The sequence below is a fragment of the Python bivittatus genome, unplaced genomic scaffold (genome assembly GCF_059951505.1).
Source record: "Python bivittatus isolate LINGU-HERP-01145 unplaced genomic scaffold, Pbiv_v1 ctg000850_np1212, whole genome shotgun sequence".
Classification (NCBI taxonomy): domain Eukaryota; kingdom Metazoa; phylum Chordata; class Lepidosauria; order Squamata; family Pythonidae; genus Python; species Python bivittatus.
The window spans coordinates 13,022,058-13,035,926 of NW_028277112.1; positions in this window are offsets into that span (position 1 = coordinate 13,022,058).

Genomic DNA, 13,869 nt, shown 5'->3' on the forward strand with positions numbered 1-13,869 from the left:
ATTCCGTTTAGTGCTTTTTAGCTGTTTCTTAGCATAAATGCATTGAATGTTGTTAAATTGGATTAATAGCTTTTATATGTAATATATATTATGCATTTGTTTAACTGGAGGTGTTCCAACTTATATTGCTGCTATCTCTTTTTTTTTAAATGCCATCTTATTTTGCTGTTTTTATTTTATGGACTTTTTCTTTTGGAAGTACTTTATACAATAAATGTTTATGAACTATGCCTTATAAATAGATACATATTTATTAGGAAGGTGGGTTATTGGCCATCCTTAAGCTTAGTTCCTATTGTTTTGGCCTGAAGCAAGCCTAGGGAGAAAACCAATTTAGGAGAGTTAGAACCTAAATGAGAAATCACACAAATCTTGTAGGAGTATTTAATCAAAATATGTTTCTAGTGTGACTAAGATACAAAGTTAAAGCATTATGCTGTAGCCCAATACTTTTAGGAAGTTCATTTGTATGCCTCAATATTGTTTGTGAGCCTAAATTTCCTCACATTATCTTGTGGAACTATCAATGAACTTCCACAAGTACCCATTAAGGACAGGCATTCATTTAGAGTGATAGTGGTACTTAAACATTTGACATCAAATGTCAGTTTGAAGGGAGGAACAGACCTCCCCTCCAGAACCAAAAAGCCCCACTCTCCAAATCAGTGACCGCTATCAGCCACAGAGTGATTAGAAATGCTTTTAACATAGGCTCTTCTTCCCATGTCAATCAACATGATATAATAACCAATACAGTGGATTCCTGCATTGGGCAGTGGGGTTGACTAAATTATCTCCAAGGTACCTTCCCATTGTTAAATTCTATGACTCTGGAATAGCTCTGAAATGGGGGGGGACAGGGAAGAAGATTCAAAGCTGAAAGGTGAAGAAGGTGAAGAGAAAAAGCAAGGTTTTCAGTAAAATTATACTTTGATAGTCAACATGTGTAATTTGAATTCTAAAGAATAAACACTGGGGCATGATAGAATTTCTCAATGCATAAGAAGATGCTTATGTCAACTCAACTTTTAAAGAGATTCAATTGTAATACTCATAAGAGTTTGTGGGTTTCCTTGTGAATAATATTCAACATACTCTATTTTGCATCATGAAAAACATACCAAAAAATTGAGAAAGCAACTCTTCCATTTCAAATGTTGAATTCTTCCTTTTAAAGAAAAACCATTTAAAGATGTTCATTGGTATGTTTTAAGTCTGGCAACTGAACATTTCAATATACAACCTGAATATATACATTGGTCTTGATCCAATTATAGTCATAACAAATCAAACTGTAACCAGTAGAACAAATGAACTGTAATTAACTTAAGTCTCATTGCTTTCTGTGGAAATTAGCCTGCAATTCTACAGTTGAATATTTAGCAACAAGTTCTGATGAAGTAAATTAATTTTTCAAGAAAATAGCATAGTTGGGTTGCATGTTACGTTAAACTTTAGCTATAATGTTTATTCTTAAAGCCTACCAACTTTTAAAACTTCTTTATGCTATGTGGAAACAAAATCTTTTTCATTCTTTACTGTGGATTTCAGCTTTGACATTACAGGGAACAGAGAAGCACTGCGCAGTTCTAAGAATTATCACCAGCATAGCTCCCAGCATGAATTGTCCTGTTTCCCTGTTATTGCAATACATTAATAAAAACTGAACCATATTTGCAGGTTTTGTGAGATAGAAATAGTGATTCAGATTTAATCTTGCAGTTGTTCATTCTGCAAACAAGTTTCAATCTTCCATCTGATACCACATGTGCGCTTGACATTTGCATACTAGACATATTTTATTCAGAAGTTTTTATTTCTGAAACCTATATCATTTGCTCATTCTTGGACAAAAAGTCATCAGATAACTTTTTATATTCTCTGATATGGAATATAGAATTGCCAGGCATTTTTCACCCCAAGGAATCCTCAAAAATATCAGGGTTCCTGTAGATTTTTCATTCTGGGTGCAATAAATCAAACAATAATTATGCTATTCACCAATGCTTTTATGTAAAAATGCATTTTTTTTTATTATTTCATTAGGAAATATGTATTTAAATTAGCTGAGGCTTTTAATGTAATTCTTGTATGGAACAGAGTCTCCATTCCCACAGCAATTAAAGTGATTCTTGTAAAATAACAACAGTGACAGATTTATATACCACTTTTCCTTCCTTCTGTTGCTTAATATAAAAGAACATAAAGTAACAAAACAATAAAAGTGCAGTTTTAGCTATATTACAAGTAAACCAATTGTCATTATATTAACATTACAACTATTTGAAAGCAGTTTTGAACCTTTGGCAGTTTTGAACAATTGTTAGTGCCTTTTATATTTAGAAATAAATACAGTAACCACAATCCAGCAATGTTATGCATGTTTTAGATTCCGTGTTTTCAGCAGAACATGAATATGGGATGATTATGCATTGAATTGGGCCCAATATGCTAAATAATAATCAATTTTATTTAAAATTCTTTCCTCTAAAATAACAAAGAATCAATGGTTCCAATAATGCATGGAGCTGAATTCTACAAACAAGACAATCCTACAGACAAATGGAAGGAAAGTTACATTGTCCTTCTCTCTTCGCCATTTCAGGTTTATTGTCCCAAAAATTCTGCTCTGGAAGAACTGTCATTGAGGAGGCCCCACCAAGATACCAGTTCCCTCTGCCAGCAGATGAAGCCTTTGTGATTTGATTACCAAAATTCTTGAGTAAAATCTTATTATTACTGTGTAATGACTATTGAATAATAATGTAATGGGTGTATTATTTAAATAGATCATTGTATTCATTTTATTTTATTTATTAGAATTTTCATGATGATGTGGTAAAGACAAAACTATGGAAGAAGTTAGCTGCTTCATCTATAGATCAATTTCTCTTCAAGCTGATAATGCTGTTACAACAGGACACTTTTATGCAAAATAAATGCAGGAGCAATTAAGAATCTATTTTAAAAGGAATTAAGCAGGGAAGTCTTCTGGCTTCCCTGCTACTTAATTTTTGTAACAATGATATAGCCTTGGCTGTCACTAAATCCCAGCCCTCAACCTTACCTATTCCTATTTACTCTACACAGATATCGCTGCCATCCTATCTATGTACCAAGGCCTTCATAGTTGATTTGGTGCACTAGTGTCCTTTATTTTAAGGAAAAACTAGAAATTAATTATTCTGAAACAAAGCTCCTAGTTTTTCACCAAAATACATTTTAACTGTTTTCATAAGTTGAAAATCAATGATAGATCAGTTGAGTAAGTTAAGGACTTTACATACCTAAATATCTGGTTCCAACTTTTCACCTCTTGGAGCCACCAAAATAAAGAACTCTTGACAAAAGTACAAAAACTTCCAATGTGATTATCAAATTTGCAACTATAAAGGCAATAATTATTTGTCTACAGCAATCAATCTCTTTAAAGCTAAAGCTTTAAGTCTGCTGTCTCTATGGTGCTCAACTATGGTATGGAAAGACATATCTACCCTGGAAGCTATTCAGTCCAAATTCTTGACAGCCTTTCTCTGCATACCTTGATCACCCATAAATATACTTCTCTGGATGGATCTCGGGTATTTCCCCCATGAGGCCTACCTGACACTTTGCCAAATTAAATTCTGGCTAAGACAAATATTTTGGACTGAATGCCTGATTTAGAATACTTTTTCAGTTACTTAAATCTCCTTTTTTGGAAAAAAAAAATTGTTTTGATTTACTGTGGTCTATCTGCCTAGATATACACTCTTGGGAACAGATAAAGTCATGGCAGAGTTCAAACTGAGTCTTACACCTAGAGATCCAAAAAGATAGATCAAAATGTTCCCATCTTCACAACTATGAACTGATTTTATAATATTATTTGTACTATATCCACACAGAACAGTATTTACAGAGGCACAAATTGTCTCAGTGGTAACAATAGGTAGATATAATAACATCCCCTATCAGGATAGCCTCTGTGTGTGATCAGACACTGAAGCTGAGTCTATGGCACACATGTTATTTAGTTGCCTTTTATAATATACCTGGCATCTCAAGCTTATTGAGCTACCTGTCACAAGCTCTCCCATTTATCACAATCAGTGATTACAGATCAGTTACTGTGAGACTAATTTACTGATACATCAGAAAGGGTTACAAATAGCAATAGCTATCAAAAGTCAGTGGGTTTGCTCTATGATTTACTAAGTCTGGGACTCTGTTTTCTATTTACTATGATATACCTTGACTGTCCTATCTCTGCTTCTTCAAGCAATCTCTGTATAGGAGTTAGCCTGCCACAATGACCTCTACTAGTGTCTATTGGGCTTGATTCCCATATATCACATTTGGTCTCTGGTGCATGTGCCAGGTACAAAGCTCAGCTGCTTGGATGCTTTTTTTCTCTATAGTTTCTGCTGAGTTTTTTACACCTCTCTAGTTTATGACTATTCAGCTAATAAATAAAATAAACATTTTTATGGGGGTTTTTTTCCTATTATATATTTGTCCTTGATTGCCTGCACTTCCTAATCTCAAAAAGCATGATAGGAGGAGTTACTTCATCACATCTTCCCTGGGGTTTAATAGAAATATAGGTTACACGGGAAGATGCCAACTGCTGGAGCTCTTATAGTACAATGAAGGACACACAGACATCCTTCAGCCTCCTAATAACTCTGGCAAGCATTGAGTATGTCCTGCCCACCAACAAAAACTCACAAATCTCTTTCTCTCTAATTTAAACATAGATATATAAGGGCTCTGAAGAGATTAATATTCAAAGGGCAAAATATGATTCAGAGTGTACACGGTTAAACATAGCCCTTGTCTAAGACACTTTAAAGCAGCTCCATCTTTTCCTGGCCTCACATGACTGTCCTCTTGAGAGAAGTTGCATTTGTTTTTAGCCCTTCCTGGCAGATGGCACGTGCATGTCCAGACATACTCCAAGGCATATTTTACCCCTTGAATCCAGATTGTTGCATGGCTTATCTATTTTATTTAGTTTTTGTTCTACTGAAAATAAATGGTTGAGTAACTGTGTAAGGAATTTTCTGTACAGCACCAAGCTGCTAATAAACTGTTTTACTAAACTACTGTTACTACATGTGCTACTACGATGGGTAATAATTCGATGTTCCTTCCAACTCTATTATTCTAGGATTTTATTGTGCAGTAAGTATATAGTAATCATGGTAACAGAAAAACAAACTATTGTTCCTGTCAAAAAATGACAAGCCTGAACTGAGTTTCCAACACCATACATAAATCAAACATGATGAATAAGAACTGCTCTGTTTCTTACATGAAAGTTGATGTGACTGACATAAAATGCTGATAAAGAAAACCAGCTTAACTGATAAATTCATAATGTTTCTTCCTGTACAAGGAATTGTCCTTGACTTTCAAATATAGTATCTTCTGTTGTGATTCCCCAAAGAAGCAATTCATGAAATATCAATAATTCTTACCAAAATATTGTAAGGGTGCAAAAAATTCAACTACAGCTGAATCCATTGACTCTGACTGGGCAGCAAGTGTAGAGATAGTATAATGAGATTTTCTCATATACCATGGCAACTGTTTATGTTTCAGCCATCTAACACTGGGCAAAACTGGCAAACAACCTTATTTTTCCTTGCCCATTATCTCAAGCACAGATGTATCCTCCAGGGACCAAGACTGAACTATGGACACTTCTGGATACTTGCAACTCTCCTAAACCTCAACAGAAAGCACAATCTGGGTGCGCTTATGTGAGTATGCACAAACATAGACACAGACATTGCAATTCACATTGTTGATTACTGTTCATCAGTTAAGCACTGTGTTTCACTCTAACTTCCACATCAAATGTGTTTTCTTGGACTGCTGGTAATACCTTCCCTTTTATTCATTTTTATAATTCTAGCTCACTTTTCAGTCCTAAGGGATTTAAGAATCTTAAAACTTAGAAATTTTTGACAGAATGGGGATCCAACTGAATTTATTATACAATAACCATTGTTTAGGTACGTTCTACTAAAGTTTATTATATGTGCTATTGTAGCAGAAGACAGGTAGAAAACAAGTGTACTTTAGTTGGCAAGCGTCCACAATAAAACATTTAAGACAAATCCTCGAGTTAACCCTGTAGCAAAATAGAAAAAGTAAATAGGATGGCCAGATAATCTCTCTGAAGGAAGTCAGAGGATGGAATATTTGAAGTCAGCATCAGTTTGAAATGCTGTCTGACCAGGCCAATTAAAAGACAAAGAATGGAAAGAAATGAGAACAGAAGCACAGAAGAGTGGTCCAATTTAAGCTTTCTAGAACCTGAACAGCAGACTACTGTATACAGGAGCATCCTTCATTTTAGTGACATACATGATATAAATTAAATTATTATAATTTGTATAATTATTTCTAAATCTGCATTACGAATATAAATAAATGTATATCATCTTTTTTTTAATATCTGTCTTCTTTTTAGTGATGCATGTGGTTGGACTGCCAATATGCAAATGTGTCTTTTTCCAAAATTCCAAACTATCCTTTCCTAGCCTAATGTGTTCCACATTTGTTTGGGCTACAACGCTTAGCTAACATTTCCATGATGATTGGGAATTTTGGAAGCTTCAGGAATTTTAGGGAATCTTGAGGACATCAGATTGAGAAAGAATGCAAATATCAGGCAACGGGAACATCAGCTCAGGTTGAGACTACAACAGAGGAGGAGTGGAAGGACTTCATTGTCCTGTGATCCCTTTCCAATATGCTATTTATTCTGTTTGGAAAAAAACTATTCCTTGTGGACAAAGTTAAAAATGGGGTCATGAAAGGATAGCACATATAAATCAACATCCTCGATTAAGTATTTGCCAGTTTCTTGTCCCTTTTCTCTACCAGTCTGTTGTCTTGCATGCTTTCTCCCCTCCTCAGGTATATTCTTCCTATGGCAGAATGGGCAGCTATTAGCTCAGGAGAATTCAGGAAGAAAGGGGTAAATATTGGAATAGAAATAATATGCATGGAGGTGATAAATTCAAAATAAAAGTAAATATTTGAAGAAAATGTGTTTTCCTTCCTGTTAGTTCTTCAGCAGCCAGACATAAATCAGAAAAACTAAAGTTCCTTACACATCTTTACTCAAATAATTCTTTAATTTATATCCAAGGAGGTTTATAGCTAGCCTGTATCACCTGTGACAGCCACAGGTAAATCTCAGATAGGAATTGCTGTTCCAATCTTAAACGGATCCTTTCTAATATTGTACTCAGCTGCTTGGTTTATGAATTTTGTGGTGTGTTAGGGTACTATTCAGAGATAAGAAAAGAACAGAGATTAGATATGTTCTCTGCAAATGTCCTTTCTTTCAGGTTGCTGACAGGATTGGAGAAGAGAAGCTTTTACAAACATCTTTCCAGAACTGATCTTTGATATATTTCATATAAAGTATATGTGTGTGTGTATACAGAGAAAGAGACATACACACAGACATACATACACAAACCTGCATACACAAGGTGACAGTTTATGTGAGATGGAAAGACAACTTCAGTCAGGCAATTACCCCTTGTTGATAGCAGATTATTTCCTCTACTAAATTCAGAAATAACTTCTTTGTATATAAGTTACTGCTTTTCAGGGATGCTGGAATTTATGTTCCTGTCTTTTTATGAGTATATTTATTTTAATCAGTAAAGTTCGGAATAGCTTTTTCTCTCTTTATCATCTCTTTTGGAGTTATACACCACCTTACATGTAACATGAGAGAAGATATTTGTTACATCCAAGGTAGAGCAATTATACATAGCCAGAGAAGAGTGCTAGAAATCATATCCATATCTTATATCAAGCATGTGACACTTGTTTTCTACAGCAGTAGCTCAAATTATTATGTTTTAGTAAGGCAATACTTAGAGTTACTGGTCACTATAATGAACAGCAATGATCAAATATACAAAATGAAGCATAAACAGAAGTGAGGTGAGAAAGATCTAAAAGCTAAAACCTAAGTTTATTATGAAGTAGTTTTAAATCCCAGTGAACTCAAAAGGATTTACTTCAGAGTAATCAGTCTAGGCTTCCAGAGATTCAATTGCTATTGAGCAGAGAAAGCTCAGGTTCTTGTTGGATCATAACAGGCCTTCAGTAAAATGGGTTGAAATTAGGGCTAAGATACTGAACGTCTACTAGATGGAATCAAAGAGAAAGAGAAAATACTAACCATTCCCTGGTATCTAATGGCTGGCTGGATTTCTTCAGCCATAATATGATAATCCTAGCTGAAGTATCCCTTGAAAATTAAATTAACCTTTTGGATTCATCCACCATTTTGTGTTTGTTTTTATGTCTTCTCTTGTAGTGATGCCAATGAATAAGATCATTCTAAGGCTGTGTTCTTCAGCCTCAGCAACTAAGATGGGTGGAGTTCAACTCCCAGAATTCTCCAGATAACAAAAGGATTGTCTGAGGAAAACCTATTCAGCTGGCCTGCCCCAGGTGACTGGTGGACCTTACTGGGTTCCAGAGGGACCTTGGGTTTTTCCCAAGGATCTGTCAGGCACTTCGGCAGAGGCCTTGGCTGTATCCTGGAATAGGATGTGATGGAAGCCCTGGACTGGATTGTTCCTTTGTGGCCTCTCTCTGTGCTCCAGTCTCAGGATGCTACTTGGTTTTGCAAGGAGCTCTGAGAGATGAAATGCATGAAGTGATGCCTACAGAACCATTGGAGAAAGAAAAAGAGTGAATCCAACTGAACCCTAGTAAGAGGCCATATTCGGGCCTACATTGTGGTGATAAGGGTGGTGAATCATTGCTATTTCTCCATCCTTACTGTGTCTGCCAATAGCCACTCAGTGGCCTTGTTTAAAGTGACCCGCTCCCTATTCAGGGGGCTTGGGCCACAGGATCATCTCCAGGGCAATGGTGAGGAATATTCATGCTATCTGGCAGACAAAGTCACTCAGATTCACTTGGAGTTGGACTCTGACTGGGCAAGTCCTAATGAGTTGCCCAGGGAACAGTGTTGTGATGCTTTCTGGACTGAGTCTGATTCTGTTATGCCCAAAGAAGTGGACAAAGTCCCTTTGTCTGTCAGTCCAGCCACCTGTTTGTTAGATCCTGCCCCCTCCTGGATGATTAAAGCAGCCCAGGAGTGACCATGGGATGGGATGGGTTCATGTGGTGGTTTGTCTCTTTGAGAGAGGGGATGGTTCCACCAGCATTGAAGGAGGTGGTGGTACACCCCTTCTTCAAGAGGTCATTGCTGGAACCTTCTCTGTTGGAGAATTATCAACCAGTTTCCAATCTTCCCTTTCTGGTGAAGGTTGTAGAAAAGGCGGTTGGACAACAGCTAAAGGTGATCTTGGAGGAAACGGATTATGTGGACCCATTTCAATCTGGCTTTGGGCCAGGGTACAGTATAGACACAGTATTGGTCTCACTTGCTGATGACCTTTGGTGGAGCTGAAATGGGGGTGATCATCCTAGTGCTCCTTGATCTCTCAGCAGATTTCAATACTGTTGACCACAGTAACCTTTTGGACCAGCTGCGGGGGTTAAGAACAGGAGGCACTATGCTCCAGTGATTCACCTCCTTTTTCAAGGATTGGTTCCAGTCAGTATTGACAGGGAGGAAGATATCACATCCACAGCCCCTCTTGTATAGGGTGCCTCAGGGATCAACGCTCTTCCCTCTCCTGTTCAACATCTACATGAAACCACTGGGTAAGGTCATCCGCCAGTTCAGGATGTGGTATCATCAGTATGCTGATGATACCCAGCTATACATCTCCAGCCCAAGCAGCACAGGTAAAGCTGTCAATGTATTGACTCAGTGCCTGGAGACTGTTCAGGTTTGGATGGGGCAGAACAGACTTTGGCTCAGTCTAACAAGACTGAATGGTTGTGACTGTTTGGACTCCCTGGGTCACAGATGTCATCTTTGGTCTTGATGGGGCTGCACTTCCCCAGTCAAGACTGGAGCGCAACTTGGGGGTCCTCTGGACTCACAGCTACTGCTCAAAGAGCAGGTGGCAGCTATGCCCAGGAGGGCCTTTGCACAGATTCATCTTGTGCACCATTTGTACCTTTTCCTCGATCAGGAAGTCAGCAGTCACTCATGTCACCTACGATTGAATTATTGCAATGTGCTCTACATGGGGTTGCCCTTGAAGACCACATGGAAGCTATAGCTGGTTCAAAATGCAGCAGCGCAAGCAGTAATAAGTGCCTCTCAGTATGCACATGTGTCACCACTGCTATGTGACCTGCATTGGCTGCCAGTTAGCTTCTGAGTAGATTTCAAGGTGCTGGTTATTACCTATAAAGCCCTATATGGCATACGGCCTGAATGACTGCTTGTCTCTGATTGTTTCTGACTGCCCAGTACATTCTGGCAGATTGGGTGCACTCCAGATCCCTTCCATTAAACATTGCCATCTAGTGGGACCTAGGAAGCGTACCTTCTCTGCTGTGGCCCCCACCCTCTGGAACAGCATTCCCCCAGAGGTAAGGACTGTGCCCTCTCTCCTGTGGTTCCAGAAAGCTCTGAAAACCTGGCTCTGGTCCCAACCCTTGGGTTGATGTTTATTATTTGTTCAATGGCCCCTGTGTTGTTTTGTTTTGTTGTTTTTGTTGTCTAATAGACTATTTTAGTCTGGGCTGTGTGTGTGATTCAATGTTTTTAGCTGTTTTTTATGTTTTCCTTAGTTTTGTATGCCGCCCAGACTCCACTGGAGTTGGGCAGCCAATAAATTTAAATAAATTTAAATAAATAAATAAATAAATAAATAAATAAATAAATAAATAAATATACCATAAGTAATAGACATTGGAGAGCCCCCAAAGCATCATCACAGTCTTGAAAACATGGACTGTGCTAAAAATTCTATACAACTAAACAAAGGAGATGGTGGGATTATGAAAGAAAATATTAACTGAGCCATCCAATGGTTGTGAAGAAGACGTATATTCATTGTTCCGATACGTTTCTGTTTGTATATGGACATGCATGCAAAGCATAGTCCAATTTTAATCTATGAGGATGTGGAATGGTTCCAATCTAACACTACAGCATAAATTAGCAATACGAAGAGGACAGGAACAAGCCTAAGGCAAATGCAGTTATTTTTCCCCTTCCCTTCTCCTTCTCTCATTCTCTGAGAGATCAAAAGCGCAAATCACTGTTGCAATAAAACATTGTTTTCCTACATATCAGGGTTGCAAACATTACAAACGAACTATGGTTTGCCCAAATCATCCTTTATCAGATTTTGATGATATGAGAAAGTTTTCTCACCAACTGTAGACGTATGCTTCTTATCTCTGTACTGGGAAGAGGGAGGGAGCAAAACTTTGGTTACCATTATATTTGAATTTGGCTTATCTTCCAATTTGTCTTCCTGAAAGAACAACTGTACAGAAATCTGGTTGGATTTATCCTTTCCATGTGCCAAAAAAAAATGTTTTTCATGGTAACAGCTAAGTCAGTATACAATTACAATCTTATTGATGAAATGTTAGCCTATAAACTATTAAAACAGCCAATTAAATACATTTAAAATTTAAATCACTGGCAAACAGCTTCTGCTTAGATTGGATGTTATGTGGATGCCATATGTTTATTTTAGGCTTAGGATAGGAAATATCTGTGGTTTTATACATATCACTATGTGGTAACTGTTGGCATATGCTGATTGTTTAATCACTGCTGCTCTACAGCAGCTGATCTCTTTGCCCTTCCCTCATTTGTGATTTATATTTACTTTCATTAGACTTGCTTAGCACATTAATCACTTTTACGTTCTTTTCTATTAAACTTAATATATAAATGTACAGAAATAAAGTCAATGAAAAATGTAAATGGCAATGTTTATACTTTATGGTTTTCTTAGTTCTGTATATCGATTTAGGCAGGTAGATAGGTGGACATCCTTGGTAGGGTCATATATTAATATGGGACATGCAAGAGACTGTTGTAGAGGGAAATATTAATTCTTGGTGCACCACGCGTTTCATTTTCCTGTTTTGCAGAACAGTGAGCACAGCAACTATAGTTTGAATGCCCACTTTTGCATTCCCAGAAACTACTTTATATATTAGTTTGCTTGATTTATCATAACTATATATTTCACTATTGTATAAAATTGTTGCAGAATCTTAATTTCTTATTTATTGCTTCATGCATATAATTAGGTCCACCCATTACAGATGTGTTAAATATTGTTTTCTCCATAATCATTTATCTGGAATAGTAATCATCTGTGACTCCATATTCTATTAGCACATATTAAAAAGTGCAACAATTTCCTCAGCAAGAATGAAATCTTGATATCCAGCATATCCAGCACAACCTTATGCATGTTTACTCTGAAATAAGTGGTTTCATTTGCCCTCCTCTGCATCCTTAGATATGTAACTTTTCAATAGCGCTTTCATACTAGAAGAAATCTCACTCAGTTATCAGACTAATACTGCAGATGGATTGCCTCTTTTAAAATGTATATAATTTGTAACCATTCAGTATGGATCCAGAATTGTAATTCAATTTTCAGTTTAAGTACATTTATTGTATAGACTAATAAATGTTTCTCACAAGTTTTATGACCAAAATTATAAAAGCATATGATTTTTTTAAATAATCAGTTGGTGCAGTGACAGTAGAGATTATCATTTTAGAAACATGATGTTCTACGTGGTGAACAGAAATTAAGCATTTTAGACATGATACAAAATGAAAAAAATGGGGAGAAAAGCTAAAGCAAGTACAGAGCAGCTATAATTTCACTGGCTGATAGATTAACACAGATTGGTCTCCCCCTTGGAAAAACAAGGGTATGACCATAATGCTCTTGCATTTACTGTTTGTTCTTTTGATCCTATCAATATAGTGTGCTCAGAAGAGCCCTTAAACTTTATTTTTCTTTAAAAACACAAAAACACATTTCCACAGAATATAGTCACCTGAAAATTTGAACAGTTCTATTGAGAATATATACAATAAGGTACATTGGAAAGATGGAGAAGGGCTTATTCCTTTAATGTAAGTATGAGCACGTGATATTGTGGAAGGATGCTTTAAAACTGTTGAGAGAGAGAGGCATTCACAGTTGCTGGATGGATAGCCGCATATACGTTACTAAGGAAAAAAAAAAGTTACACATTTATTAACTATAATTTATGGTCTGTTTCTATCCCTCTGTCCTTATAGTCCTATTTCCTTCAAAGTCTTTTTCATGAATCTTATCCTAGCTCTGCTAACCCTCTCACAAGACACCAAACAACTATAGGCCATATGATACAAGCAAATTAATTAAATTCATCCAATATGTGTAACTTGTTCCAGCTGCAAATATGGGTTTTGTGGTTATGGCAACTATTTTCAGGATAAAAAGTATCCTGAGGGCAGCAATGTCAATTGATTCAGCAGCAGAAAGCAGGGATAGGAAGCACCAAGTTTTGAGAACAGGGAAAAAGAATGACAAACATGTGGCTAGAAGTGTCATCTCCCCTTATGATTAACATAATTGAATTCTGTCAGACATGTCTGACCAAGACAGCCTCTCCAGTACTATGATATAAGAAGGTACACCCGTTTTCCTTGCTTCTATGCCCATTGAGTTACAAAAAAGGACTCAGAGTTTGGTTGATTTACATATACATCCCTTTTTGTGGCAGCCCCGTATTTGTAGAATTATTTTGCCCCAAATCTCCACTTGGTTGTGGATGTTAATTTGAAAATACTTCCCTTTATTCTCTGTATTAGTCTTACTGCTATGTCTCTAACATTATATTTTTGCTCTTCTGTTATTTTCTAAAAACTGTAACTGAAAAATTGCGTAAGGGCTTAAACAAAACGTTAGAGTAAAAATATATTAAATAAATGCCATGTAT